This window comes from Symphalangus syndactylus, chromosome 22 (assembly GCF_028878055.3).
Source record: "Symphalangus syndactylus isolate Jambi chromosome 22, NHGRI_mSymSyn1-v2.1_pri, whole genome shotgun sequence".
NCBI classification, from domain to species: Eukaryota; Metazoa; Chordata; class Mammalia; order Primates; family Hylobatidae; genus Symphalangus; species Symphalangus syndactylus.
The window spans coordinates 32,911,934-32,938,795 of record NC_072444.2 but is presented as its reverse complement, the minus strand read 5'-3'; the positions used below and the strand labels follow the sequence as shown (position 1 = coordinate 32,938,795).

General features: G+C 51.5%; 1 long non-coding RNA gene across 1 annotated transcript; it reads left to right on the top strand.

The window, feature by feature from the left end:
* On the top strand, positions 1–26,418 carry LOC134735581 (uncharacterized). Its single transcript, XR_010118784.1, has 5 exons — positions 1–111; positions 799–1,019; positions 19,747–19,824; positions 21,196–21,321; positions 25,688–26,418. It is a non-coding gene; the product is annotated as an uncharacterized lncRNA (long non-coding RNA).
* Positions 26,419–26,862: the final 444 nt, after the last annotated feature.

The following is a 26,862-nucleotide window of genomic DNA, read 5'->3' as shown; positions in this document are numbered from 1 at the left end:
TTCTCACGAGATCTCATGGTTTTATAAATGGCGGTTTCCCCGGGGCTTTTCGCTCTTTCCTGTTGCTTTGTGAAGAAGGTGCTTGCTTCTTGTTTGCCTTCTGCCATGATTGTAAATTTCCTGAGGCCTCGTCAGCCATGCAGAACTGTCAGTTAAACATCTTTCTTTTATAAATTACCAGTCTCGGGTGGTATCTTTATCTCAGTGTGAGAATAAATGAATATGGGCAGAAACATATGGCCAGTCTCCAGGAGCAGACAGGAGGCCAGAAGGCCGGAGCGGAGCCAGGGAGAGGAAAGCGAGGGACGCTGAAGCCGCGTCCCGAGGGCCTGGAGGGCGGCTCTGGTGACCTTGGCTCTTGCTCTGTGTGAGCCAGGAAGCATGTGAGGGTTTCGAGCAGAGGAGTAACATGGTCTGATTTCATTGTTTTGGGCTGGAGGAACTGGAAGATCGAGTTGCCACTGAGCTGAGAGATGGCTGGGGGCAGCTCTGGGGAATGTAGATTTGGACGCGGTAATATGCAATGCTTATTAGACATCCCAGTGGCGCTACTGGGGAATCTCTAGGAAAAGTAGACCTGACATTTGGAGGAAAGGTCACAGATGGAGAACGTGCATTCGGGAGATTTGAGTGTAGGGCCGAGGCTGGACGCGTTCACCAGGGGGTGAGTGGGCAGAGAGAGGGAGAGATTCCAGAATGAAAACCTGGGCCCTACTGTTAGGAGGCAGGGGAGGAGTGGGATCCACAAGGGCAAAGCAGCCACGTCCCCTGACTACAGGGTCACCATTCACCTCGCAGGCCATGTGAATCGCACCCCTGGAACTGTGCAGGGTCCACCTGTGTGGCCACACGCAGTGACCCTGAGCAAAGGAGTGACCAGAGAAATGCATGGCAATGCAGAAAGGTGTGACGTACTGGAGGATGGGGGAGGAAAGCACGCCCAGCGGGCAGGAGCCATCACGCGGCTGCGGGCTGCTGCTGAGAACCTGGCGTGGGCCACCGTTGTCAGCAGCGTGGAGGTAACTGACGACCTTGGCCAAGAAGTTGGGTGGCAGCGTGGAGGTCATGCTCAGAGTGAGTGGGCTCAAGAGACGGTGGCGGGAGAGGGAGTGGAGATCATAGGCGTGGATGGCTCTTACGAGCCGTTTCTCTAGAGGGGAGTGGGGGAACAGGGGAAGCTAGGAGGGAGCTGTGCCTTGTGCATTGTGTGCTGTGTGCTTATCAGTTAAGGGGAAAAACAGTGGCAGGTGAGTTTCGTGTATTGCTGGAGATGGTGTGGCAGAGGGACTATCCCACGAGGGAGCAGATGGAAGCAGGCTTGCTGGGGTGATGGCCTGGGCAGGGGTGAGGGAGTGAACTTAGTGCATAGCGGGAGGGCTGGCGCTGGAGAGGGGCCTGGACTGGCCCCTGGGGTGACAAGGGAGAAGGTGGAAGGCATAGGCACTGAGGTGGGTTGTGGAACCTCCTGGAAACTCCCATTTGAGGCAGTGACATGAGGCCACCACTCAGGAGACCAGTGTGTGGAGGGGCTGGGGGCCGGGCCAGCAGGGAGGATGAGGGGCCCCCTTGAGATGCATGGGCTGAGTGTGAAGTGAGGCCGATGGCGTGAGCTGTTCCTCATCCTTGTTGAGCTGAAGGATGCGGGTGCTGCGAGTTGGGGGACGGGCGACTGTCCCTGGGATTGGGGCTTTGCCGGATGCCAAAGCGACAGGGCATGAGGGTCTTGCAAGGAAACCTCTAAATATGAAGCAAAGGCGAGGGGGGCTGAGGAGCTGTTGGAGGGGTGGGAGTCGGCGGCAGGAGTGCAGGGAGGGCCACAGGGGTTGGGAGGAAGGGCTGTGGCAGTCAACGTGGCCCAGGGAGGGGCTAGGAGGATGGCAGCGGTGGTTGTGAGGGTGTCTGACATCGCATGGCCATGAGGGAGGAGTTCAGCCAATGCTCGGTGAGGGCCGAAGTGGAGGAGGGGCTGAGAGGAGTCAGACTCCCCATGACTGGGTGGGAGTGGGGCGGGGGCAGGGCGTGAGTGACAGAAGCTGAGCCTTCCAGGAACCAGGGCTGGAGGGGGACTCGGCAAAGGGGATGGGGGCCACCACGCCCACTGACATGGGACTCAGAAAGGAGGCTTTGACTGTGGAGGGAGGGAACGGGGTCTGTGCATAGACTGTTGGCAAAAATGACCCCACTCCCGCTCTGTGTCTCTGCTCTTGGTGGGGCAGGGTTCCACACAGACTCTGGGCTTGGCCGCGTACCTCTCTTTGACAGGTGGGACATTAGAGTCGAAGGCTGGAAAGCCCATGTCCACTGGGGCTTGTCCTTTTGCTGAGCCTGGAGTCCCAAGGCTCCCGGGGGCACAGGCTCAAGCCAGCCTGCTAGAAGGTGAGATGCTGCCCTGGGGAGAACTGGGGAGCCCTGGCCAATGGTCTGCTGCGTGCAGAACGGGTGAGGAAGCCCAGCGAGATTATCTAGCCGCTAACCTACCAGCCTGGGGAGCACGACACGTGAGAGAGCCCAGCCGGGACTAGCAGGGACCAGAAAATTCACCCAGACAACCCGCAGATTCGTGGGAAGGAACCGCTGTGGCTGTGGTGTGTAGATTTAGTGCTGCTGTTTTTTGGTCATTTGTTAGACAGTGAGCGGAAGCTCACCAGTGTAGCCTGAAAGCCACCATAAAAAGCAGAAGGCCACCCACCCAGCTTCAGCTCTGTGGGCTGAGGCCGTGGGAGGGAAAGCGGCCCCCAGCTAAGACACAGCAGGGGAGGCATGCACCATGGGGGAGAGAGCCAGGGCCCTGCTGGAGCCAGTGGGTGAAGGGACCCTCTAGAGGAGTGCTTGGAGGTACAGGGGATTTTGCTGATGACTGGCTATGGGATTTGAAGGTCAAAGTGGAGGGGGTTCTGAGAGCCGGAGTGGATGGGTAATGGGGTCGGAAGGGTAAGCACTGTAAACAAGCTCGAAGGGCTTGCTAAGACATCTGCTCCAATCCAGTTCAATAAACATGTCGTGAGGTCCCGCCAGGGCATGGCCCAGGGCCAGCTGCTGCAGAACACGTGTCTGCTGTCCACTGAGTGTGTAGAGCCGCCCCCAGCCCTGGCAGCACACGTGGCACTACTCACTCACCATGCCGAAGAAAGAGTCAGTCCTTAGCCCTTCCCACTAACAGTTAGTGGGGTTTTTTCTTCTCGATGGGAACATGTCTTTGTTTTTAATTATGAATGTCATAGGAAAATCAGATTTACCTAGTAGAAATATCATTTGTTATCCATGTATCTGTTTTGTGGGGTGAAAGCTACCTAGTGGGGTAAGTGACAAAGCAAGAGACAAGAGCTCCCCTGCCATGAGCCCTAGGCCCTCTCAGTGCTCTGCTTGGTCATGGAGAGACTTTGAACTTGCTGCTTTGAGGGCTCGTTAGCATGTAAACCAGCTATTATTAGATTTCCAAGCGCATGTTTATGTTTTATTAATCTGTGTAATGAAGTTCCCTTTCTCCTGACACCATCAGGGAGGCATTTGCCCGGGAAGGCTGTGCCTGTGGCAGAGACTCATGGCTCCGGCCTGTAACAAGGGCCATGTGCATCTTGCAGCCTGGTGGAGGCCGTGGCCAGGAGCGCCATCCTGCAGTTCTGGGTCCCCTGACAACTGAGTGTAGCCCCCACCAGCTCTCCTGGAAGGGCCCTCTCACTCAGAACTAACCTTCAGCTCAATTGCTTCCCACTCTGGAGGGATGCTGGGGAGCCCCGTCCAGAACCCCAGCCCACCCTGAGTCCAGCAGCTATTTCTTTCTTGTGTTTCAAGGATTTGCAGCCAGAAGCTCCCATTCCTTGGAGTCTCAGAGTGATCAGCTTTTCTGAGCTGTTGGCTTTGGAAAATATGGCTTTCTTTAACTTGACCACAAAACCATTTGATTTCATAGGCCAAGGAGCCGCATTGGAACATCCTGTGAAGCCCCCTTGAGAAGCAGGCACAGACAGGACCAGTGATTTGCCAAAGTCTGGTCTGACCTGCGTGAGTATTTGCTGGTGCCTTCCTCTCTGTGACAGTCTTCATGGTTTAGATAGATTTTTCTGCCTTGTTGCTCCAAATTAATCGCTACATTTTATTTAAACAAGTTTGTGTTTGAAGGGCACTGTGGTACACGAGGAAGATCCCTGGGCATTTATTAATTCATCTGTGTTAGTCTGTTCTCACGCTGCTAATAAAGACACACCCGAGACTGGGTACTTTATAAAGGAAAGAGGTTTAATTGACTCACAGTTCAGCATGGCTGTGGAGCCCTCAGGAAACTTACAATCATGGTGGAAGGGGAAGCAAACGTATCTTTTCTTCACATGGCGACATGGCAGCAGCAAGAAAAAGTGCTGAAAGGGGGAAAAGCCTCTTATAAAACCATCAGATCTCGTGAGAGCTCACATCATGAGAACAGCATGAAGGTAACTTCCCCCATGATTCAATTACCTCCCACTGGGTCCCTCTCACGACATGTGGGGATTATGGGAACTACTATTCAAGATGAGATTTGGGTGGGGACACAGCCAAACCATCCATATCATCCATCCATCATCTATCCATCCTTCTCTCATCCATCCATCCATCCATCCAGCCAGCCAGCCAGCCATCCATCCATCCATCCATCCATCCATCCATCCATCCATCATCTGTCCATCCTTCTCTCATCCATCCTAATCCATCCATCATCTGTCCATCCTTCTCTCATCCACCCTACATCCATCCATCCATCCATCCATCCATCCATCCATCCATCCATCCATTTGGAGTGGTGAGACAGATGAAGAGTTGCTCACCTCACAGAGTGTGCAGGGTCATGGGGAGGGTGACAGTGGGTATTTTAGCTGGGGTTATCAGGGTGGGTTTCTCCAATCAAGTGTTTTGATCTGAGACCTGAAGAATGATAAGGCATCAGCCACTCAGAAAACAGGACAAACTCTGTGGCTTCTTCTTGCCCATACTCCAGAAGACCATTTTGAAGTGTCAGACTCTTTTCCCTCCTTGCTGTTGGTGTCACCTTTATGTCCCGGCTGTCCTCTCCAGGTACTGCATACACATCCCAGGCAGGAAAAAGGCAGAGGGGACGGAGAAGCCACCTCACTTAGATTCCCTTCCCAAGGCCTGCAGGGTGGATCTACAGGGAAGGCTCTGAGCTGAAGGGAGTTCTCAGCAGGGCTGTAGGTGGCAGGAGTTTGGGAATTACACAGCCTGGACATCCAGTCCCTTCAAATCAGACCTGTGATTCACCAATGTCCCAAGCTGCCTCTAACAAGACTCACTGCTCAGCAGACAAGCTGAAGAGCCCCCTGGAAATGACACATTCCCAGCAAAAGCAGCTCAAAAGGATTAGGAAGGAGAGACAGTGTGCATTCCAACCCTGTTGGGCTTCTGGCCCAAGGCCTGCATATGTTTACAAGCCCGGCTCACACCTTTGTGATCTGATGCTCATTGGGGCCGATGTGTCTTGGGAGCCACTGAATCTGTTAGGGACCATGTTTCCCTAGCATGGTTCCTGAGCTGCTGGCTTTGAGCTGTTGGCTTTGGAAGGGTTGGCTGGGCCCAAGCATTCACAGCCTGGTAACTGCACATGAAAAGAAATGGAGCTTTGATCACAAGATGTGAAATTTGTCATCTCTTTCCCCACCTGGACATTCACCCAAGCCTCTCCCTCCCTGTTCCTTTAATAACACTTATTTTAACCAGTCACTTGTGTCATTTTTCTTGATTCACTTCACCTTGGGCACTTTCATTATTTTCCTCACAAAATCAAGGCTCAGATTTAATTTCCCTCTCCCGTTCGATGGCCTGGCAGAGTGGCCAGGAGGGGGAGGAGGACATGTGGAAGCATGAGGTGAGGGGCCCTGGGGGCCTCCGGCAGGAGGGGCTGTACCTTCCAAGGGGTGTGCAGGCAGGAGGAAAACGCTGCATCCGGGAGAGCGGGGACCCTCACAGGCAGTGGGTGGGGGTGCTCACTCCTTGTGGGTGGGTGGGGGGAATTTTCAAGCCCTTCTCCTGGGGTCCCTCCTGGGAAATCTTTCCCCGGAGTCCAGGCAGGCCCCTTCTGGCTCTCTGTCTGGCCAGGGTGCCTGCTGGGAATTTTGCTGAGACCCCAGAGGGGAGGTGTCCATGCCAGGGTCTGCCTGGGTGCCCAGAGCCTGTGGCCATTTGGAGAGCACTGGGCCGAGCGCCGGGAGACCAGGCTGCAGTCCTGTCAGGTGGAACTCTGTGTGACCTTGGGCAAGTGGTTCCCTGTCCAGAGACAGGGGACTTTCACTTTCAGGAAGTGAGGGAGCTGGGCTTGGTGGCCGCAGCTCTGTGCAGCTTTGCAAGTCAGCGTCGCTGATGCATCCAGGTGCTCCATCTCTGTGATGAGATCACAGATTCAGCAGGTGTGCAGGGACCTGGGGACCTGGCAGTGTTCCCTTGCACTGTCGAAGCCACATGCCTGGATTTCCCCACAGGGTGGTGAATGAGGCCAGCCCGGTGTGAGCCAGCGGCCAAGTTCCTCCTTTGTCTAGAGTCTTGTGGGGCTTGGGGAGGCCAAGCATCCCCTGTAGGTCTTCCTTTCCTTTCAGGTCTAGGCAATGGCTCTCAGGGAGGGGGTAGTGTTGTAACCCCTCCTCCCAGGAGACATTTGGCAATGTTTGGAGCTATTTTCAGTTGTGGCAATAAGAGGTGTGTGTGTGTGTGTGTGTGTGTGTGTGTGTCCAAAATGTCAATAGAGTCCCCTACCCAATTTGTATGTTGAAATTCTAATAATCAGGACATCAGAGTATGACTGTATTTATAGTTTTTTCAGAATTAAGTTAAAATGGGATCATTAGGGTGGGCCCTAACCCATTATGATTGTGTCCTTATAAGAAGAGGGGATGGAGACACAGACACACACAGAGGGACGACCCTGTGGGTACAGAGAGAAGATGGCGTCCACAAGCCAAGGAGAGAGGCCTCAGGAGAAACCAACCTGCCCGTGCCTTGATCTCACTTCCAGCCTGCAGGACTGTGGGGCAGTAAGTGTCCTTGTTTAAGCCGCCGGGCTGTGGTGCTTTGCCATGGCGGCCCTTGTAAAGCCAAGCCAGTGATGGCATTCCAGGAGTAAAGCCAGGATGGCTGGCAGAGCAGGCTTCGGACAGAGAGTGACTCCTGTTAAGGGGTGTGGATCTTTCCCACTGCTTGGCTTCTCTTCCCCTTCTTGTTTTCCTTATTTTAAAAATTTCTGTTTTAAGATTGTTTGTCAGCTCCATGGGTTGAAGCACTGGTGTGGGGAAGAGACGGGCTTATGGGGTTTTGATTCCAACTTCCTCTCTGCCTCCGCTCTGGGTGGCTCTCGGACCCCAAGGCTTGGGGTCTCTGAGCTGGGGGAGCTGTCTGGGTGAGGCAGTTCCTGCCAATGTGGTTGAGTCTCCGGGAACTTGAACTCCTAGCATCCCTTCCCATGGCAACCACAGGCAGTGGCTCACTGAATGGCAGCAGCTTCTGAGGTCCCAGCAGGAGGGGACATGGCAAAGAAAACAATCTGCAGTTTCCCAACAATGAGAGGGCAGCCAGCAGCAAGAGGGAGGAGGAAGAAGAGACCCTGGGGGGTAAAACCACCTGGATCACAGGAAAAAGAAGACCAAGAACAAAAAGAATGTATACAGTGTTCAGTCCCATTTTTATAAAAAAAAATCTATAGAAAATATTGAAAGAATCGACTCTCAGACATCATCATGATTATTACTGGGGTATTATGGCTGGACGGTGGCAAGGTGTATGAGCCGAAGGAGTTTTTACATCTCTTTTATTTATTTATTTTGAGACGGAGTCTTGCTTTATTGCCCAGGCTGGAGTGCAATAGCGAGATCTCGGCTCACTGCAACCTCCGCCTCTGGGTTCAAATGATCCTCCTGCCTCAGCCTCCTGAGTAGCTGGGATTACTGGTGCGTACCACCACTTCTGGCTAATTTTTGTATTTTTAGTAGAGACGGGGTTTCACCACATTGCCCAGGCTGATCTCGAACTCCTGACCTGAAGTGATCCACCCCCGCCCCCCTTGGCCTCCCAAAGTGCTACTATTACAGGCATGAGCCACTGTGCCTGGCTACACCTCTTTTAAAAATGATCTAAAACATATTATTTTTGTAATAAGGATAATATAATAGTAAAAAACCTTGCTTCTTTCCAGGGAAGAAAGGGATAAGGGCTGCCCCTTTGGCATCAGCCGCCTGCACTCCTGTCCCCTTGTAAAGCCATGGGGACTTGAAGAGGTCACACCAGCTACCTAAGCCTGTTTCTTTGGCCGTGCAATGAAGAAAGAAAGAGCACTTTATCCTGAGGTTTAAAGTAAGAATTCCAATTAAGTCATATCCGTGAAGTACTGGGCACACCATCTGCCCTCAATAAATGTTAGCTATTTTTGTTGTTATGACATTTTCCGGCCAGAACCATCCCTCAAGAAGAGGAAGTCTTGCTGAACAACCTCTCAATGAAACCAGAGTGGTCAATTCTGCTCTTCTTTTATTAGAAAGTGATTCTTCCCTTCTTGTTTGGAAATGGGTTTCAGGGGAGCTGCCTGCGAGACAGAGACACCCCATCCCCTCTTCTGGCTTGTCTGAATGAAGCTGTTTGACTACAGCTCCGAGAGCTGGCCCTGCAATGGACTCCTGGCCAAGTGTCACAGAGAAAGAACACCTTGGTCCCTCCCATCTAAACTGCCGGAGGGACCGCATTTGTGTTTCTCTGGGGGGCTACCCATCAGGACAAAGTCATGAGCTTGAGGCTGGGGAAGCACCCGTGAGCCAGCACATTGCCGCGGTCAGGGGATCTGAGGCCCCTGTATGATCAGGGAACACCAGTTCTAGAGACTTCCAGAAGGATGGGGGAGAGAGGAAGTTTCCACATTGCTGACCTTTAACTTCTGTTCCCACTTCTGCCATGGAGGCTAATTGTTACATTTTCCTTGCTGAGCAGCGTTCAGCTTCCTACACCCCGGTGGCTTCGCCTGTGCCTACTCCCAGTGCTCGCACGTTTGGCCTAAAGCAGTTAAACCTCTGAGCTGCACAAAGACCTTGTAAGAATGAGAAACTGCTCCATCGTTTATTAAAAAGCAAACAAAAAAACCTTCCACAAAACAACAGCAATAAAAAAAACATTTAAAATGACACCCCTTCCTTCACAGGATGCAAGCTCATATTTAAACCATATATTGCTCCAGCAGGGTCACAGGTGGAGGTCAGGGCCCTGCCCCAGCCTCTTCCCATCCCTGGCCGGCACCTAGCGGCCCCACTTTCACCTTAACTGTGTCTTCTGGGGCTTTGCAGAATGGTCCTGTAAAACAGGACAGACAAAGCTCCCAGTGGGACCACAACTGTAAGAGCAGTGAACACTCTAGCTGGGTGTGGTGGTGCCTGTAGTCCCAGCACTTTGGGAGGCTGAGGTAGGAGGATCGCTTGAGCCCAGGAGTTTGAGGCTGTAGTGAGCTGTGATGGCACCATGGCACTCCAGCCTGGGTGACAAAGTGAAACCCTATCTGTATAAAAAATATATATATGTGTGTGTGTGTGTGTGTGTGTGTGTATATATATATATATATACATACATACACATATGCCAGGCGAGGTGGCTCACGCCTATAATCCCAACCTGGGCAACATGGTGAGTCCCCGTCTCTATCAAAAATACAAAAAAAAAAAAAAAAGCCGTATGTGGTGGTGCACGCCTGTGGTCCCAGCTACTTGGGAGGCTGAGGTGGGAGGATCATTTGAGTCTGAGAGGTGGAGGTTGCAGTGAGCCGAGATGGTGCCACTGCACTCCAGCCTGGGCAACAGAGTGAGACCCTGTATCGCTCTCTCTCTGTCTCTCTCTCTCTCTCCATATATGTATATATGGTTTACAGATAGGGTTTCTCTCTGTCATCCAGGCTGGAGTACAGTGGCTCCATCACAGCTCACTGCAGCCTCAAACTTCTGGGCTCAAGTGACCCTCCTACCTCAGCCTCCCAAAGTGCTGGGACTACAGGCACCACCACACCCAGCTAGAGTGTTCACTGTTCTTACAGTTGTGGTCCCACTGGGAGCTTTGTCTGTCTCATATGTATACTTAAAAACATAGCGAACCCTCCAGCTCTTTCACAGGGGCTGCTCAGATGCATTCATCACTGTACGAGTTGAACTTCAGGGCCTGAAATCACTGCAGCTCTGAGTTTTAAAGCAGTTTGGGTGGAAGAACTCTTGTCAATTACCCATGCTGTGTCGGAGGGGCCAGTGCAGTCTTCTGATGTGTCTTTGGATTGAATGTTGGTTCAGATCACCTTCCAGAAACTTCTGGTGCCACTCCAGGCAGAGAAACGCAATGGCAGAAAGCGTCCCCAACCTGGATCCCTGGAGTCTTTGTGACTTTCCCCGCCATGATGGGTAGATGCAAAGTGTCCCTGTGACGCAAGGTGCACTCACCCACCGCAAGATTGTTTTTCATTCAGACCCTAAAGCTGATTTCTTGTTTGAGGTTTGGAAGTGATGAACACATTTTACGAAGGCAAAAGTTGACATCCTGGGTGAAAGCACAGGTCACCTTTTTAAAGGATGCCTTTGCAGTATTGTGCTGTATCTTGATAAAAATTCACTCTCCTTGGCTCCTGGGATGGGGTCCAGGCTCAGGCACCCCTGAACCTGTCTATGCCTGGGGCAAATCACCACCCATTTGTGGCCTACGTCACTGTCACCCCCGTGGATGCCCCCAGGGCATGGTGGGTTAGGAGTCTGGTTGGGGGGTCCTCTGGCGGCCATCTGGGTGCTGGCTGGGCCTGTGCTCCTCTCTGGAGTTCAGGGTTTTCTTCCAGCCTTGTTCAGGTTGTTGGGAGAATTCAGTTCCTCCGGGCTGTAGTGCTAAGGTCCCACTTTCTTGCTGGCTGTTGGCGGGGGCTGCCGTCCACCCTGGAGACTGCCTGCGCATCCTTGCCATGAGGCCACCAGGACAGCTCGCAGTGGGGTTTTTGCTTTCTTCTAGGCCAGCAGGGCACGTCTCTCTGACTTCTGTCTCAAACCTCTAGACTCTCCTTTAAGAGTTCCCCTGATTAGCGCAGGCCCAAGCAGGACACCCTCCCTTTGAAGCACTCCATTGATTAGGGACCTGATGACATCCTCATGCATCCCTGTGGCCGTGTGACGTGACATAATCCTGGGGGTGATGCCCCCTCACCTCCTGGGTCTCCCTGCACTTGAGGGGGGCACCATAGGAGGGTGTGGGGCTTGGGGGCTGGCCTTAGAATTCTGCCCACCACAATCCCTGGGGTGCCTCGTGTGGGGGTAAGGGAGGGGTTCCCCTGTACATGGAGGTGAGGGAAGGAGGGGCTGTGCCTTGTGTGGGGAGCATGTTCAAGTCCCCATGTCGGCCTCTCTCATGCAACCTGAACTGCGGGTTGCCATGGCCTCTGGACCCATGTGTCCTGGTCCTTCTTCATGAGGGATCAGTGCACACATCTGGACTCTGCTATGCATCTGCCTCCCAGTAGAGGAGGTGGCTGGGGTTTGGGTTTGGACCCTTAAGTGGGCTGGAAGTTACTGGGGAGGCTCAGAGGAAGGTTTCCTGCAATGTGTGGCTTGATCCAGTCTGCAGGGATGGGTGGTGTCTGTCAGAGGAGGGGACAGGTGCCCCAGGCTCAGAAACAGGTGGCCCAGGCTTGGGGATAGGTGATCCAGGCTTGGGGACAGGAGCACCAGGCATGGGGACAGGCGACCCAGGCTCAGAAACAGGTGTCCCAGCCTTAGGGACAAGTGACCCAGGCTCAGAAACAGGTGGCCCAGGCTTGGAGACCGATGCCCCAGGAAGGGGGAACAGGTGCCCAAGGCTCAGAAACAGGTGGCCCAGGCTTGGGGACAGGTGGCCCAGGCTGCGGGATAGGTGCTCCATGCTCCGGGACAGGTGGCCCAGGCTTGGGGATGGGCCGAGCAAAGGTGCTGTGAGGGGTCAGGGATGGGAGAGCTCCCCTGGGGTGGATGGGAGGGCCCCTGGCTCAGTTGGTCTCTCCTCTGGTCATGGTGCATCAGTATCAGTGTCACCCTGGGGAGGGGTCTCTGTTGGATGGCACACCGTGTGGCGTTCCAGAGACTGGCCACAGGTGCCCTCTGCCAGGCTCCAGCACTTTCCCTAAATACTTTTAATAACTCATTTTTAAAAGTAATGGGGAGGCTACTCTACTTGTGGAATGAGTTAAAGCAGCCCCAGTCTTGGGTTCTGCGGTGGTGAAAGGGCCGTGGGCATGTAAGGAGGGAGCCTGTGCTTGGGTTCCTGGTGAGTTGCCCAGAGGCAATTAGGAATGAGCCAGAAATACCTTTTTTTTAAAAAAATAGAATTCATCAGGATCATGCTGACTGTCCAGCCTTCAACACCACCCATCAGCCATCAAGTACTTGCAGAGGGTCCCTGTGGTACCAACCTCAGCCTGCTTTTTGCCCTGAGCTCTCCTGGGAGAAGGAGCCAGGGATGAGGCGAGAGAAGGTACCACCCTGGAGCACGTAGAGTCTTGGCACCTTCACCTACTTGCCCGGAACCTTGGCCCAATGATGCCCTTCCTGTGAGGTGCGGTTTCCCACTCATAAGATGAGGATGGCATGGACCTCAGAAGGATGTTGGATACAAATGTAAAAAATGACACATTGTCAAAAACAAGCATTTTTTTTTTTTTTTTTTTGAGACGGAGTTTCATTCTTGTTGCCCAGGCTGGAGTGCAGTGGTGCGATCTCAGATCACTGCAACTTCCCCCTCCCGGGTTCAAGCGATTCTCCTGCCTCAGTCTCCCAAGTAGCTAGGATTACAGGCGTGCACCATCACACCTGGCTAATTTTTGTATTTTTAGTAGAGATAGGGTTTCACCATGTTGGCTAGGCTGGTCTCGAACTCCTGACCTTGTGATCTGCCCGCCTCAGCCTCCCAAAGTGCTGGGATTACAGGTGTGAGCCACCCTCCCTGGCCAAAAACAAGCATGTTTTTTGTGTGTGTCAAAGAGTTTAATTCATGAGAAGAAAACAGCTTACAATAAATCATTTAAAAAACATGCTTACATTTACCTTTATACCTGCTTATGTGCACCTGTGTGTTGTGAGTCCATAAAGGAAGAAGCATGCTCCAATGATACATTCTCAGTGTTTCTTATATAGGGGTGTCTCTATCATATGCTGCCATTCACTAGAAAAACCTGATTATGATGCATCTTATAGAAAGCTTGTTTACATTTGCCTTTAAAATAAAAACCTGTACTTTAAGTTCAGGGTGCATGTGCAGGTTTGTTACTTAGGTAAACTGATGTCACGGGGGTTTGTTGTACAGATTATGTAGTCACCCAGTGATTAAGTCTAGTACCCATCCATTATTTTTTCCTGATCCTCTCCCTCCTCCCCACCTCCACCCTCTGAAAGGCCCCAGCATGTATTGTTCCCCTCTGTGTGTCCATGTGCTCTCATCATTTAGCTCCTACTTACAAGTGAGAACAAGTGGTTTTTTGTTTCTGTGTTAGTTTGCTAAGGATAATGGCCTCCAGCTCCACCCATGTTCCTCCAAAGGACAATTTCATTCTTTTTTATGGCTGCATAGTATTCCATGGTGTATATTTACCACATTTTCTTTATCCAGTCCATCAGTGATGGGCACTTGGGTCAATTCCATGTCTTTGCTATTCTGAATACTGCTACAATGAACATATGCATGCATGTGTCTTTATAATAGAGTGATTTATATTCCTTTGGGTATATACCCAGTGATAGGGTTGGGCTGTGTCCCCATCCAAATCTCATCTTGAATTGTAGTTCCCATAATCCCCACGTGTCATAGGAGGGATCAGGTGGAGATAATTGAATCATGAGGGCGGTTTCTCCCATCCTGTTCTCACGATAGTGAGTGAGTTCTCATGAGATCTGATGGTCTTATAAGGAACTTTTCCCCTTTTGGCTCAGCACCATTTTCTTTCTGCCACCATGTGAATGATGTGTCTGCTTCCCCTTCTGCCATGACTGTAGTTTCCTGAGGCTTCCCCAGCCATGCTGAACTGTGAGTCATTTAAACCTCTTTCCGTGATAAATTACCCAGCCTTGGGTGTGTCTTTATTAGCAGTGTGAAAACGGACTAGTACAACCAGTAATGGGATTGCTGGGTCAAATGGTAGTTCTGTTTTTAGCTCTTTGAGGAATCACCACACTGCGTTCCACAATGGTTGAACTGATTTACACTCCCACCAACAACGTATAAGCATTCCTTTTTCTTTGCAACCTCACCAGCATCTGTTATGTTTTGACTTTTTCATAACAGCCATTCTGACTGGTGTGAGATAGTATATCATTTTGGTTTTGATTTGCATTTCCCTAATGGTCAGTGCGGTTGAGGTATTTTTCATGTTTATTGGCCACATGTATGTCTTCTTTTGAAAAGTGTCTATTCATGTTCTTTGCCAACTTTTCAATAGGGTTGTTTTTTTCTTGTAAATCTGTTTAAGTTCCTTTTAAATGCTGGATATTAAACCTTTATAGAAATGTTAAACCAGTTTATAGAAATGTTCTCCTATTCTGTAGGTTGTCTGCTTACTCTGTTGATAGTTTCTTTTGCTGTCCTGAAGCCCTTTAGTTTAATTAGACTCCATTTGTCAATTTTTGCTTTTGCTGCAATTGCTTTTGTCATCTTTGTCCCAAAATCTTTGCACATTCCTATGTCCAGAATGGTATTGCCTAGGTTGTCTTGCATCGTTTTTATAGTTTTAGGTCTTATATTCAAGTCCTTAATCCATCTCGAGTTGATTTTTTGTGTATGGTATAAGAAAGGGGTCTAGTTTCAGTCTTCTGCATATGGCTAGGCAGTTATCCAAGCATCATTTATTGAATGGGAAGTCCTTTCCCCATTGCTTGTTTTTGACAGCTTTGTCAAAGATCAGATGGTTATAGGTGTGTGGCCTTACTTCTGGGCTCTCTATTCCATTCCATTGATCTATGTGTCTGTTTTTGTACCAGTGTCATGCTGTTTTGGTTACTGTAGTCCTGTAGTATAGTTTTAAGTCAGGTAGTGTGATGCTTTTAGCTTTGTTCTTTTTGCTTAGGATTGCCATGGCTATTTGGGCTCCTTTTTGGTTCCATATGAATTTTAAAATAGTTTTTTCTTAGTTTTGTGAAGAATGTCATTGGTAGTTTGACAGGAATACTGTTGAATGTATAAATTGCTTTAATGATATTGATCCTTCCTATCCATGAGCATGGAGAATTTTTACATTTGTTTGTGTCATCTCTGATTTCTCTAAGCAGTGGTTTGTAGTTCTCCTTATAGAGGTCTTCCACCTCCTTAGTTAGCTGTATTCCTAGATATCTTATTTTTTTGTGGCAGTTGTGAATAAGATTGCATTCCTGATTTGGCTCTTGGCTTAACTGTTGAAAAATAAGGATTCTTTTTTTTTTTCGTTTTTTTTGAGAGAGAGAGTCTTGCTTTCTCAAAAACCCAGGCTGGAGTGCAGTGGTGTGATCTTGGCTCACTGCAACCTCTGCCTCCAAGGTTCAAGTGATTCTCTAGCCTCAGCCTCCCGAGTAGCTGGGGTTATAGGCATGTGCCACCATACCCAGCTTTTATGTTTTGTAGTTTTACTAGAGATGGGATTTTGGCATGTTGGCCTGGCTGGTCTTGAACTCCTGGCCTCAAGTGATCTGCCGGCTTTGGCCTCCCAAAGTGCTAGGAGTACAGGTGTGAGCTACTGTGCCCAGCCGAAAAGCAAGGATTCTTAACAAAGTTTACCTTCATATTATTTCCTGGAGAGGCTGGTGTCTTGCAGTGATGCCTTGGGGGGAGGTGATGTCATGGGGGAGATGATATCATGGGAGAGGTGATGCCATGGGGAGGTGATGCCAGGGGGAGGGGATGTATTGGGGAAGTGATATCATGGGGAGGTGATGTCATGGGGAGGGGACATGATGGGGAATGATGTCATAGAGAGGTGATGTCATGGGGAGGTGATGCCATTGGGAGGGGATGTGATGGGGAAGTGATGTCGTAGATAGGCAATGTCATGGAGAGGTGATGTCATGGGGAGGGGATGTCATGGGGAAGGAGTGTCATGGAGGTGTGATGTCACAGAGAGGTGATGTCATGGGGAGGTGATGCCATAGAGAGGTGATGTCATGGGGAGTGATGTCATAGGGGTGATGTCAAGGGGGAGGTGATGTCGTGGGAGAGGTGATGTCATGGGGAGGTGATGTCATGGAGAGGTGATGTCATGGGGAGGTGATGTCATGGAGGGGTGATGTCATGGAGAGGTGATGTCATGGGGAGGTGATGTCATGGAGAGGTGATGTCATGGGGAGGTGATGCATGAGGAGGTGGTGTCATGGGGAGGGGATGTCATTGGGAGGTGATTTCCTGGGAGAGGTGATGTCATGGGAGAGGTGATGCCATTGGGAGGTGATGTCATGCGGAGGTGATGTGATGGGGAAGTGATGCCATGGGGGAGACCATGTTGTAGCAGTGGTGATACCATAAGGAAGTAATGTTATTAGGGAGTTGATGTCATAGGGGTAAGCCACTGGGGAGGTGAAGTTGTTGGGGAGGTGATGTTGTTGGTGAAGGATATGTCATTGGTGGAGGCGGGATAGTGGTGACACCTGTATGCAGCCACTGAACACCTCATGACTGTGGGATACTGAGCTGTGGCAGGAGACTCCAGGAGGGGAAGGTGGGCTCTTGCCTCAGCAGGGCTTGCCAGCAGGCTGTGCCCAGTCCCAGCTACAGCAACTCCATAAGGACTGAGGGTAGGGCCGGGCAGGTGCTTGGGCCTCCCCAGGCAGGTGGGACCTGGGGTGGTGGTAGGGGATGCTGCACTGAGTCCTGCCGCAGCCCCAGAGCCAGGCCCTTTCTGTGCTCCCTTTCCTTGCAATGAAACAGAGTAGAGAGCTGGAAAGCCGTAAGTTTCGGGGCCCAGACCTGGACCCAGGCCTATCTGCCTTCAGCCTCAGCTTTGAGCAGGCAGGGGCTGGGATGAGCGTGCTGGGGTGCATTTAGGCTGGAGGTTGGCTGCAGACACTTGGGAGGTGCGTAGCTGGTGGGACGCCAGGTGGCTGTCAGGACTCCTGGAGGCCTTGAGTGTGGGACAAAGGAGTTTCTGGGCAAGGTACTCTCTCTGGGTCTTAAAGAAAACCTCCTTTGTGCTACCAAATGGAGTGCTTTTTCTTTTTGGTTGGCACCTAGTGTATTTGTCGGTACCATATTCTAACTGGAGTTATGTGACTCCCTGGTGCTGTGGTCCAGAAGGCTTCATTGTTACCTGTACTGACTCTTCCTAAACATCAGGCATTGCAGCAACAGACAATTCCTCTGCTGCTCCTGTTTCCTTGTTCTCAACTTGGAAAGTAGCCCTTCGGAAAACAGCAATTTTGCTTTCCACTCTATACATGGGAAAACTGAGGCTGAGAGGCTTAGGAGCGCGGCCAGCTGTCAGCCGGCAGAGGCGACCTGGGAGGCCCTCCCTGTCTGGGAGGCTTCTCACCATCGCTGCCAAATGGACAACTGCTTAATGTATTTTCCCCCAAAGCTGAATAAATGGACCTTTACAGAAATTTAGTAGGTGAATAAACCACAGATGAAAAATCAAACACTTAGAAAAACCATTTAACGTTTTTATTTACACCATAGTGAAAATACCAGCTTGGTTTGGGATCGGAGCTGTTACATAATTTATGCCCACAAAGCCAATTCCTAACATAATGTACTCTCAAGTTTTGCAGGTCCCCGAGGCGCCCAATTTATATTCTGTTCTAACTTGGAGAGGATGAATGGCGGGCGGTGGCAGGGAGGGAAGGGTGCCTTCCTGGGAGCCGGGGAAGGGACGGCAGCTTTGGCATGTATGTAGGGCAGGAGAGTGGCTTATAATGGAAGGATTGTAATTTATTTTGACACTGATCATCTATTATTCAGCTAGAGTAGAAATAAACCTTATTAGCCAGGAAAATAGATCCCTTTCGTTGCGCCCACGCAACGCCAACTGCAACATCACAGTGATGATCAGGACAATAGCGGAGTTTGCTCAAACATCTTATCAGGCGCTCGAAGAATCAAATCCCTCATCGGGAAGAGATTTGCAAACATGCAAGTGCATCTACATAATACGCTTAATCTCTCCCTGAGCCCTCTGAGCTCCCAGAGAGGGAACCTGCGCCCAGGAGGCAGCCCCGCCTTTTCCTCCCAGGTGGGGCCTCGCTGTTAAGGACACTTCATCTCCTCACTGACGCCTCTGTTCCACACCAGGCCTGTGCCAAACCCTTTCACACATAACCCCCCTTATCTTCCTCATGACTCCCCAAAACAAGTATTGTTGGCCTTAATTTTGCAGACGATGGAAGCAGATGCACTGAGGCTGGGGATGTGGCCGCAGGCACGCTAGCTATGGGCACAACAGGAAGCCCTCTAGCCCCAAGCCCGGCTTTAGTCCCCACCTTGCTGACCCCTGCCCACAGTAGGTTGAGAGTGTTCCCCCAAATTCATGTCCACCGGGAACATCAGAACAGGACCTTTCTTGCAAATAGGGTCTTTGCAGATGTCATTAGTTAAGACGAGGTCATATCAGACTAGGATGGGCCCTAAATCCAATGACGGATATCTTTTTTTCTTTTAATTTTTAAAAATAGGTAGGATCTTGCTATGTTGTCCAGGCTGGACTCCTGGGCTCAAGCACCCACCTCAGCCTCCTGAGTAGCTGGGATCGCAGGCACATGCCACCAGGCCTGGCTATGGGGTCGTTATAAGAAGAGAAAAGAGACACAGGTACCCAGAGGAGGCCACACAAGGGCGGCGGCAGAGACCAGGTGATGCATCTATCAGTCACAGAACACCAGGGATGGCTGGGGCCCCAGAAGCTGGGGAGAGATAGGTTTTCCCTCAGAGCCTCCAGAAGGAACCAGCCCTGCCCAACTTGAGTTCGAATTTGTGGCCACTTGAGCTGCGAGATAGTAAATGTCCACTGTTGCAAGCCTGGTGGCTTTGTGGTCTTTAGTTAGGGCAGCCCCGGCCATGTAGACGTTCTCTGCTCCCCCAGCCAAGGATGAGGCCTCCCAGGCTGCCTTCGTTCCTGGCTTCTCTCTCCTGAAAAGACAAGAAGGGATGAGGGGGAGGGCCAGGTATGACGCCACCAAGCCGAAAGTGGTTCTCCTGGGGGCTTTTCGAGTAGGGCCGCATGGCCCTGGCTCTGAGTATACATCCGGTCCTGGCGAGGCCAGCACTTTGCTGTGGGCTGTCAGTCATGTGCCTGATTCTCAAGGGGCTCTCAGGTCGGCTTTGACCTCTTGAAGGTACAGGCATGGCTCAGGTGGCGGCCATAGCAGCGAGTGAGACAGGACAGTCATGTCCTGAACTCTGGGTAGCTGCTGCAGAGGCCAGACTCTTCAGGGTCTTTCTGGTCCTTGGACCTCATATGTGTGTCTGCGGGAGCCTACAGGGCCACTGTGAGGTCACTGCCGCCCCGTGGGGTGATCGGGGTAAGTCAGCGATTCCTGTCTCCATGAGGCTGGCTCGGAGGAGGCCAATGGACCCCCGGTCTCCACTGGCTCTCAACCTCTGCAGAGGCCGGACTACTCGGGGTCCTTCTGACCCTCGGACTTCATGTGTGTGTCCTCAGGAGCCTGCAGGACCACTGTGGGGCCACTGCCAGCCCATGGGGTGGTCTGGGTAAGTTGGGCGGTCCCTGTACCCCTGAGACTGGCTCAGAGGAGGCTGATGAACTCCCAACCTCCACCGGCTCTCACCTCCTTCCAGGGAGCCGAGGGGCATGGACACCGTCTTCTCCTTCCAGCAGGCACAGGTATGGAAGGAGACTGAGGCTGGTCTTGGATGGTGAGTGTGGAGCTCACAAAGCTCAGGGGGATGCTCAGGGACAGGGCAGGAACCCAGAAGCGTCATTTTCTCCTGCCCAGCTATTGGGGGAAGCAGCCTGTGGAGGGCCAGATACATCCTTGAGAGGCCCCATGTGGAAAAGAGGATGGTGGGCAATTCAAAACAAAACCATCTTTTTAAAAATGATGTAAGACTTAGACAACAATGATAGACTGGATTAAGAAAATGTGGCACATATACACCATGGAATACTATGCAGCCATAAAAAATGATGAGTTCATGTCCTTTGTAGGGACATGGATGAAACTGGGAACCATCATTCTCAGCAAACTATCGCAAGGACAAAAAACCAAACACCGCATGTTCTCACTCACAGGTGGGAATTGAACAATGAGAACACATGGACACAGGAAGGGGAACATCACACACTGGGGACTGTTGTGGGGTGGGGGGAGGGGGGAGGGATAGCATTAGGAGATATACCTAATGCTAAATGACGAGTTAATGGGTGCAGCACACCAACATGGCACATGTATACATATGTAACAAACCTGCACGTTGTGCACATGTACCCTAAAACTTAAAGTATAATAATAATAAAATTAAAAAAAGATATAAGACTTAGAGACACCAGACAATAAAAGCAGGTTCTTTCTAGAACTTTCTGACTACCAAGTTGTTCAGGCGCACCTCCTTGGCCTGTGCTGAAGTTTGTGCCTGGCCCGTCTCTCTGGTCACCTGGCACCAGCTTGCCACTAGGGAGTGACTCGAAGGCCCTGTAACTCCTGCTTCCACCCGAGGGAGCTGGGGTCCCTGCCTGCATCTCCCCCTCATCCTCTAACTCAGTTTTATGAAGAGACACAGAGTTATCATCCATTCCCCATCCTTACATCCCAAAGCTTTCTCCTCCAAAGCAGGACTTCCGGGGAGAGACAATAGCAGCCGTGGAGATGGATGAAGTGGTCAGAGTCAAGGTCTGCGGTGGAGCTGGAACCGGGGTCTTAATGTCAAGGATGCCTCCTTAGGGACAGCTGGTGATGGAGCTGGCATTTGGGAGCAGGCATCTCTCTGTGCCTGCTCTCAGTGGCCCTGGGTGACTGCCTCCTTGGCAGGCCAGTATCTGCGTTTCCTGCTGTTGTAACAAATGACTGCAAACTGCATGCCCTAAAACAATAGAAATTCATTCTCCCTCTGTTCTGGGGGCCAGGAGTCTGAAATCAAGGTGTCTGCAGGGCTGTACTCCCTCTGAGGCTTGTGGGGTGGAGGCATCCTTGTCTTTCAGCTCCTAGTGGCTCTGGGCTTTCTTGCTTTATGGTTGCGTAGCCCCAGTCTCTGCCTCCACCTCTGTCCTCTTCTCTTTTGTCTCTTAAGGACACTTGTCATTGCAGTCAGAGCCCATCTGGATAATCCCAGATAAATCTCATCTGGAGATCCTTCACCAGATCACATCGGCAATGACCTGTTCCCCAAATAAGGCCCCATGCACAGGTTCTGGGGGTGAGCATGTGGATATATCTTTTTTGGGGATCGCCATTCAGCCCACTACAGTCTTGAGGTCATGTGGGGTCCAGATCCTGATGGAACCCCCTAGTTCCCTTGACTGTCAAGCACGTTCCTGGGCCCCACTCTGGATTTGGGACACAGTGATGGTGTAGGATGGAGTGATGGCGCTGGGCAGAGCAATGGTGTGGGATAAAGCAATGGAGCAGGACTGAGCGATGGTTTGGGATGGAGCAATGGTGTGGGACGGAGCGATGTTGTGGGATGGAGCGATATTGTGGCATGTAGTGCCACAGACTAGGGGAGGAGCAGGATGGAGCGATAGCATGGAATGGAGCAATGGTGCCGGATGGAGTGATGGTGCAGGATGGATCAATGGTGCAAGATCGAGAGGTGGTGCAGGATGGAGTGATGGTGTAGGATGGAGTGATGGTGTGGGATGGCGCCGTGGTGTGAGATGGAGCAATGGTGGGGGATGAATTGATGCTGCGGGATGGAGTGATCATGAGGGATGTAGTGATGGTGCTGCATGGAGTGATGGTGGGGGATTGAAGGATGGTGTGGGATGGAGTGATGGTGCGAAATTTAAGGATGGTGTGGGATGGAGTGAGGATCCTATGGGATTATGCTATGGGATGGAGTGATGGTGCAGGATAAAGTGATGGTGTGGGATGGAGTGATGGTACAGAATTGAAGGATGGTGTGGGAGGGAGTGATGGTGCGGGCTGGAGTCATGGTGCGGGACAGAAGGATTATGTGGGATAGAGTGATGGTGAACGATGGAGCGATGGTGCAGGATGGAGAGATTGTGTGGGATGAGTGATGCTGCATGATGGAGTGATGGTGCGGGATGGAGTGATGGTGCAGGATGGCGTGATGGTGTGGGATGGAGTGATGGTGCGGGATGGAGTGACGTTGCAGGAGGGAGTGATGGTGTGAGACTGAAGGATGGTGTGGGATGGAGGGATGGTGTGTCAGGGAGGGATGGTGTGGGATGGAGGGATGGTGTGTCAGGGAGGGATGGTGTGGGATGGAGGGATGGTGTGTCAGGGAGTGATGGTGTGGGATTGAGTGATGATCCTATGGAATGATGCTATGGGATGGAGTGATAGTGCAGGATGGAGTAATGGTGTGGGATGGAGTGATGGTGTGGGATTGAGTGATGGTGCGGGATGGAGTGATGGTGCTGGATTGAAGGATGGTGTGAGATGGAGTGATGGTGCGGGTTGGAGTAATGGTGTGGGATGGAGTGATGGTGTGGGATGGAGTGATGGTGTGGGATGGAGTGATGTTGCCAGATTGAAGGATGGTGTGGGATGGAGTGATGGTGTGGGATTGAAGGATGGTGTGGGATGGAGTGACTGTGTGGGATATAAGGATGGTGTGGGATGGAGTTATGGTGCGGGATGGAGTGATGGTGCAGGAAGGAAGGATGGTGCAGGATAGAGTGATGATGCCAGATGGAGTGATGGTGCAGGATGGAGCGATGGTACGGGACAGAGTGATGGCGTGGAACTGAGCAGTGGTGTGGATTGAAGTGATGGTGTGGGACACAGCGATGGTGCAGGAAAAAGGGATGGTGTGGGATGCAGCGATTGTATGGGATGCAGCAATGGAGCAAAACGCAGCGATGGAGCGGGACAGAGAAATGGTCCGGGATGGAGCCATGGTGCGCGACAGAGTGATATTGTGGGATGAAGCGATGTTATGGCATGGAGCAATGGTGCAGGATGGAGCAATGGTGCAGAATGGAGTGATGGTGTGGAATGGAGCGATGGTTCAGGATGGAGCGATGGTGCGAGATGGAGTGATACTGCGGGATAGAGTGATGGTGCAAGATTGAAGGATGGTGTGGGATGGAGCGATGGTGCTGGATTGAAGGGTGGTGTGGGATGGAGTGATGGTGTGGGATGGAGTGATGGTGTGGGATGGAGTGATGGTGCGGGATGGAGTGATGGTGCGGGCTGGAGTGATGGTGCAGGCTGGAGTGATGGTGCAGGCTGGAGTGATGGTGCAGAATGGAAGGATGGTGTGAGACAAAGCGGCAGTGCAGGATGGAGCAATGTTGCAGGACGGAGCAATACTGTCGGATAGAGTGATGGTGTGGGATTGAGTGATTGTGTGTGATGGAGTGATGGTGCAGGATGGAGTGATGGTGCGGGGGCTGGAGTGATGGTGCAGAACGGAAGGATGGTGTGGGACGAAGCAATGGTGCAGGACGGAGCGATGTTGTGGGATAGAGTGATAGTGTCAGATGGAGTGATGGTGCGGGATTGATTGCGCATGATGAAATGTTTGTGCGGGATGGTGATGGTGTGGGATGGAGTGATGGTGCGGGATTGAAGGATGGTGTAGGATGGAGTGGTGGTGCAAGATTGAAGGATAATGTGGGATGGATTGTTGGTGTAGGATTGAGTGATGGTGTGGGATGAAGTGATGATCCTTTGGGAAGATGCTATGGGATGGAGTTATAGTGCAGGCTAAAGTGATGATGTGTGATGGACTGATGGTGTGAAATGGAGTGATGGTGTGGAATGCAGTGATGGTGCAGAATGGATTGATGGTGTGGGATTGAAGGATGGTGTGGGATGGAGTGATGGTGCAAGATGGAGTGATGGTGTGGGAGGGATGACGGTGTGAGACGGAGCAATGGTGCGGGATGCAATGACGGTGTGGGACACAGCAACGGTGGGGGAGGGAGTGACGGTCGGGGACTGAGTGATGGAGCAGGATGGAGCGATGGTGCGGGACTGAGTGATGGAGTGGGACTGAGCAATTATTCGGGACGGAACGATGGAGCTGGACTGAGCAATGGTGTGGGATGGAGTGATGGTGTGGGATGGAGTGTTGGTGTGGGGTGGAGTGATGGTGTGGGATGGAGTGATGGAGCGGAATGGAGTGATGGTGTGGGATGGGATGATGGTGTGAGATGGAGTAATGGTGCGGGATGGAGTGATGGTGCGGGATGGGATGATGGTGTGGGATGGAGTGATGGAGCGGAATGGAGTGATGGTGTGGGATGGAGTGATGGTGCGGAATGGAGTGATGGTGTGGGATGGAGTGATGGTGTGGGATGGAGTGATGGTGTGGGATGGAGTGTTGGTGTGGGATGGAGTGATGGTGTGGGATGGAGTGATGGTGTGGGATGGAGTGATGGTGTGGGATGGAGTGATGGTGTGGGATGGAGTGTTGGTGTGGGGTGGAGTGATGGTGTGGGATGGAGTGATGGTGCGGAATGGAGTGATGGTGTGGGATTGATGGATGGTGTGGGATGGAGTGATGGTGTGGGATGGAGTGATGGAGCAGAATGGAGTGATGGTGCGGAATGGAGTGATGGTGTGGGGTGGAGTCGTGATCCTATGGAAAGATGCTATGGGATAGAGTGTATGTGTGGCCAGCACTCACGTCTGTGTGCCCCAGGCTTCAATGGGCTTTAAGAATGTCACTTCCTTTGTTCTTATCACAGCCGGGAGGGGGAGGCTGTGCTATGTTCACAGCCCCAGTTCACAGATGAGGCACCCAGGAGGCAATTGGAAGTGCCAGGGCCACTGAGTCATAGCAGAGCTGGGACTGCATTGGCTCTGGAGTCAACGCAGGATTGAGAAGGAAGCAGGGCGTGAGTTGAGTCACTTTGTCGTGACCACCAGGGAGTGGGATGCTTTGAGGCTGGCTGGGGGCTTTGTGTGTAAAAACACAATAGCCTATTATCTGTTTAATTTTTGTTTTATTTAAACAATTAGAGAGGGTCTCGCTGGGTCACCCAGGCTGACCTCAAACTCCTAGGTCTGTGGTTTCCTCCAGCTTCAGCCTGTTGAGGATGCAATTTTGTTTCTTTTTTTTTTTTTGAGACGGAGTCTTGCTCTGTCGCCCAGGCTGGAGTGCAGTGGCGCAATCTCGGCTCACTGCAAGCTCCGCCTCCTGGGTTCACGCCATTCTCCTGCCTCAGCCTCTCTGAGTAGCTGGGACTACAGGCGCCCGCCACCACGCCCGGCTAATTTTTTGTATTTTTAGTAGAGACGGGGTTTCACCGTGGTCTCGATCTCCTGACCTCGTGATCCGCCCGCCTCGGCCTCCCAAAGAGGATGCAATTTTTATTTATTTATTTTATTTTATGTTTGTGAGACAGGGTCTCTCTCTGTTTCGCAGGCTGCGGTGCAGTGGTGTGATCATGGCTCACTGCAGCCTCGACTCCCTGGTGTCAAGCAATCCTCCCACTTCAACCTCCCTAGTAGCTGGGACTACAGGCATTTGCTACCACATGGTTAATTTTTTTATTTTTTGTAGAGTTGGGGTCTTGCTATGCTGCCCAGGCTGATGTCACACTCCTGGGCTTAAGCAATCCTCTTGTCTCCACCCCCCACAGTGCTAGGAGTGAGCCACCATGCCTGGCCCAGTTTTTAATGCTTGGACATCTCCAAAATCAGGACATATCTTGTAATTGAAGACGTTTCACCATAGCGTCCAGCCATGCAGCCACTGGGCCTGTCTGTGCCTGAACAAGACACTGGCCTGCCTTTGCCTGGACAAGACAGCCTCAGTCTGAAAGCTTGCAGACGGGTGTGGGCCTGGAAGAAAATTCTCAAGACAAAGGTGGAGCACGCTTGCCCCTAGGAGACCAAGTGACCAGGGATGTTGAGAATCAGCCTTTTGCAGAAATCCCCTAAGCGGGAGTCAGCAGACTGACTCCATCAGCCCCAGGCAGGCTTCTGGGCCTGGCAGCTGTGGCTCTTCATCCTTTTACATGTTCTTCGAGGATCAGCTGCAACCTGGATGCTTCTGACAGCTCAGAGGACGTGAGTGTGAGGACAAGCACAGGGCTCGATGGCTCAGAGGGAAATGGAGTTGGAAGATTTGGACTTCATAATGTGCACAAATTTTAGAAATATCTTAACACATTTTATTTTGCTGATATCTTTCTTTTATGTGTGTGCCAAAGTGATGGCCAGTACAAATCCATGTCTAATTAAGGCCAGAAGAGCTCCTTCAATAAGCATACAATGAAAGTTATGAGTGATAAGAAAGCATCATGTCAGTTTAATTGGCAGCATTTTCTCTTTCTTAGTGGTTCATAAAATAACGCAGTGCTTTGCTATCAACAGTGTCTTAAATTCTGTGAATATTCGAAGTTAAATCTAATGCTGAACAGCCACTGTGTGCAAGGCGGGTGATGTGTGTGCTGTGTGTGTTCGCTCATCTAATGCTCATGACACCTTGTCAGCTGTGAGGGAGGAGAGGGAACTGGGGAGCCCCGGGGATGGGAGTGCAGGGTGTAGTTTAGAAAGTGGGGGGTGGTCAGGGGTAGCCCCTGGGAGAGGTTTGAGCCAAGACCGCAGGTGGCAAGGGGGTCATGCCTGAGCCTTGGGGGGGGGGTCCCAGGTCCCAGCAGTTTTTTTTTTTTTTTTGTAATTTTTGAGACAGAGACTCACTCTGTCACTCAGGCTGGAGTGCAGTGGCACCATTGGCTCACTGTAGCCTCTGCCTCCCAGGTTCAAGTGATTCTCCTGCCTCAGCCTCCCAGTAGCTGGGATCACAGGCATG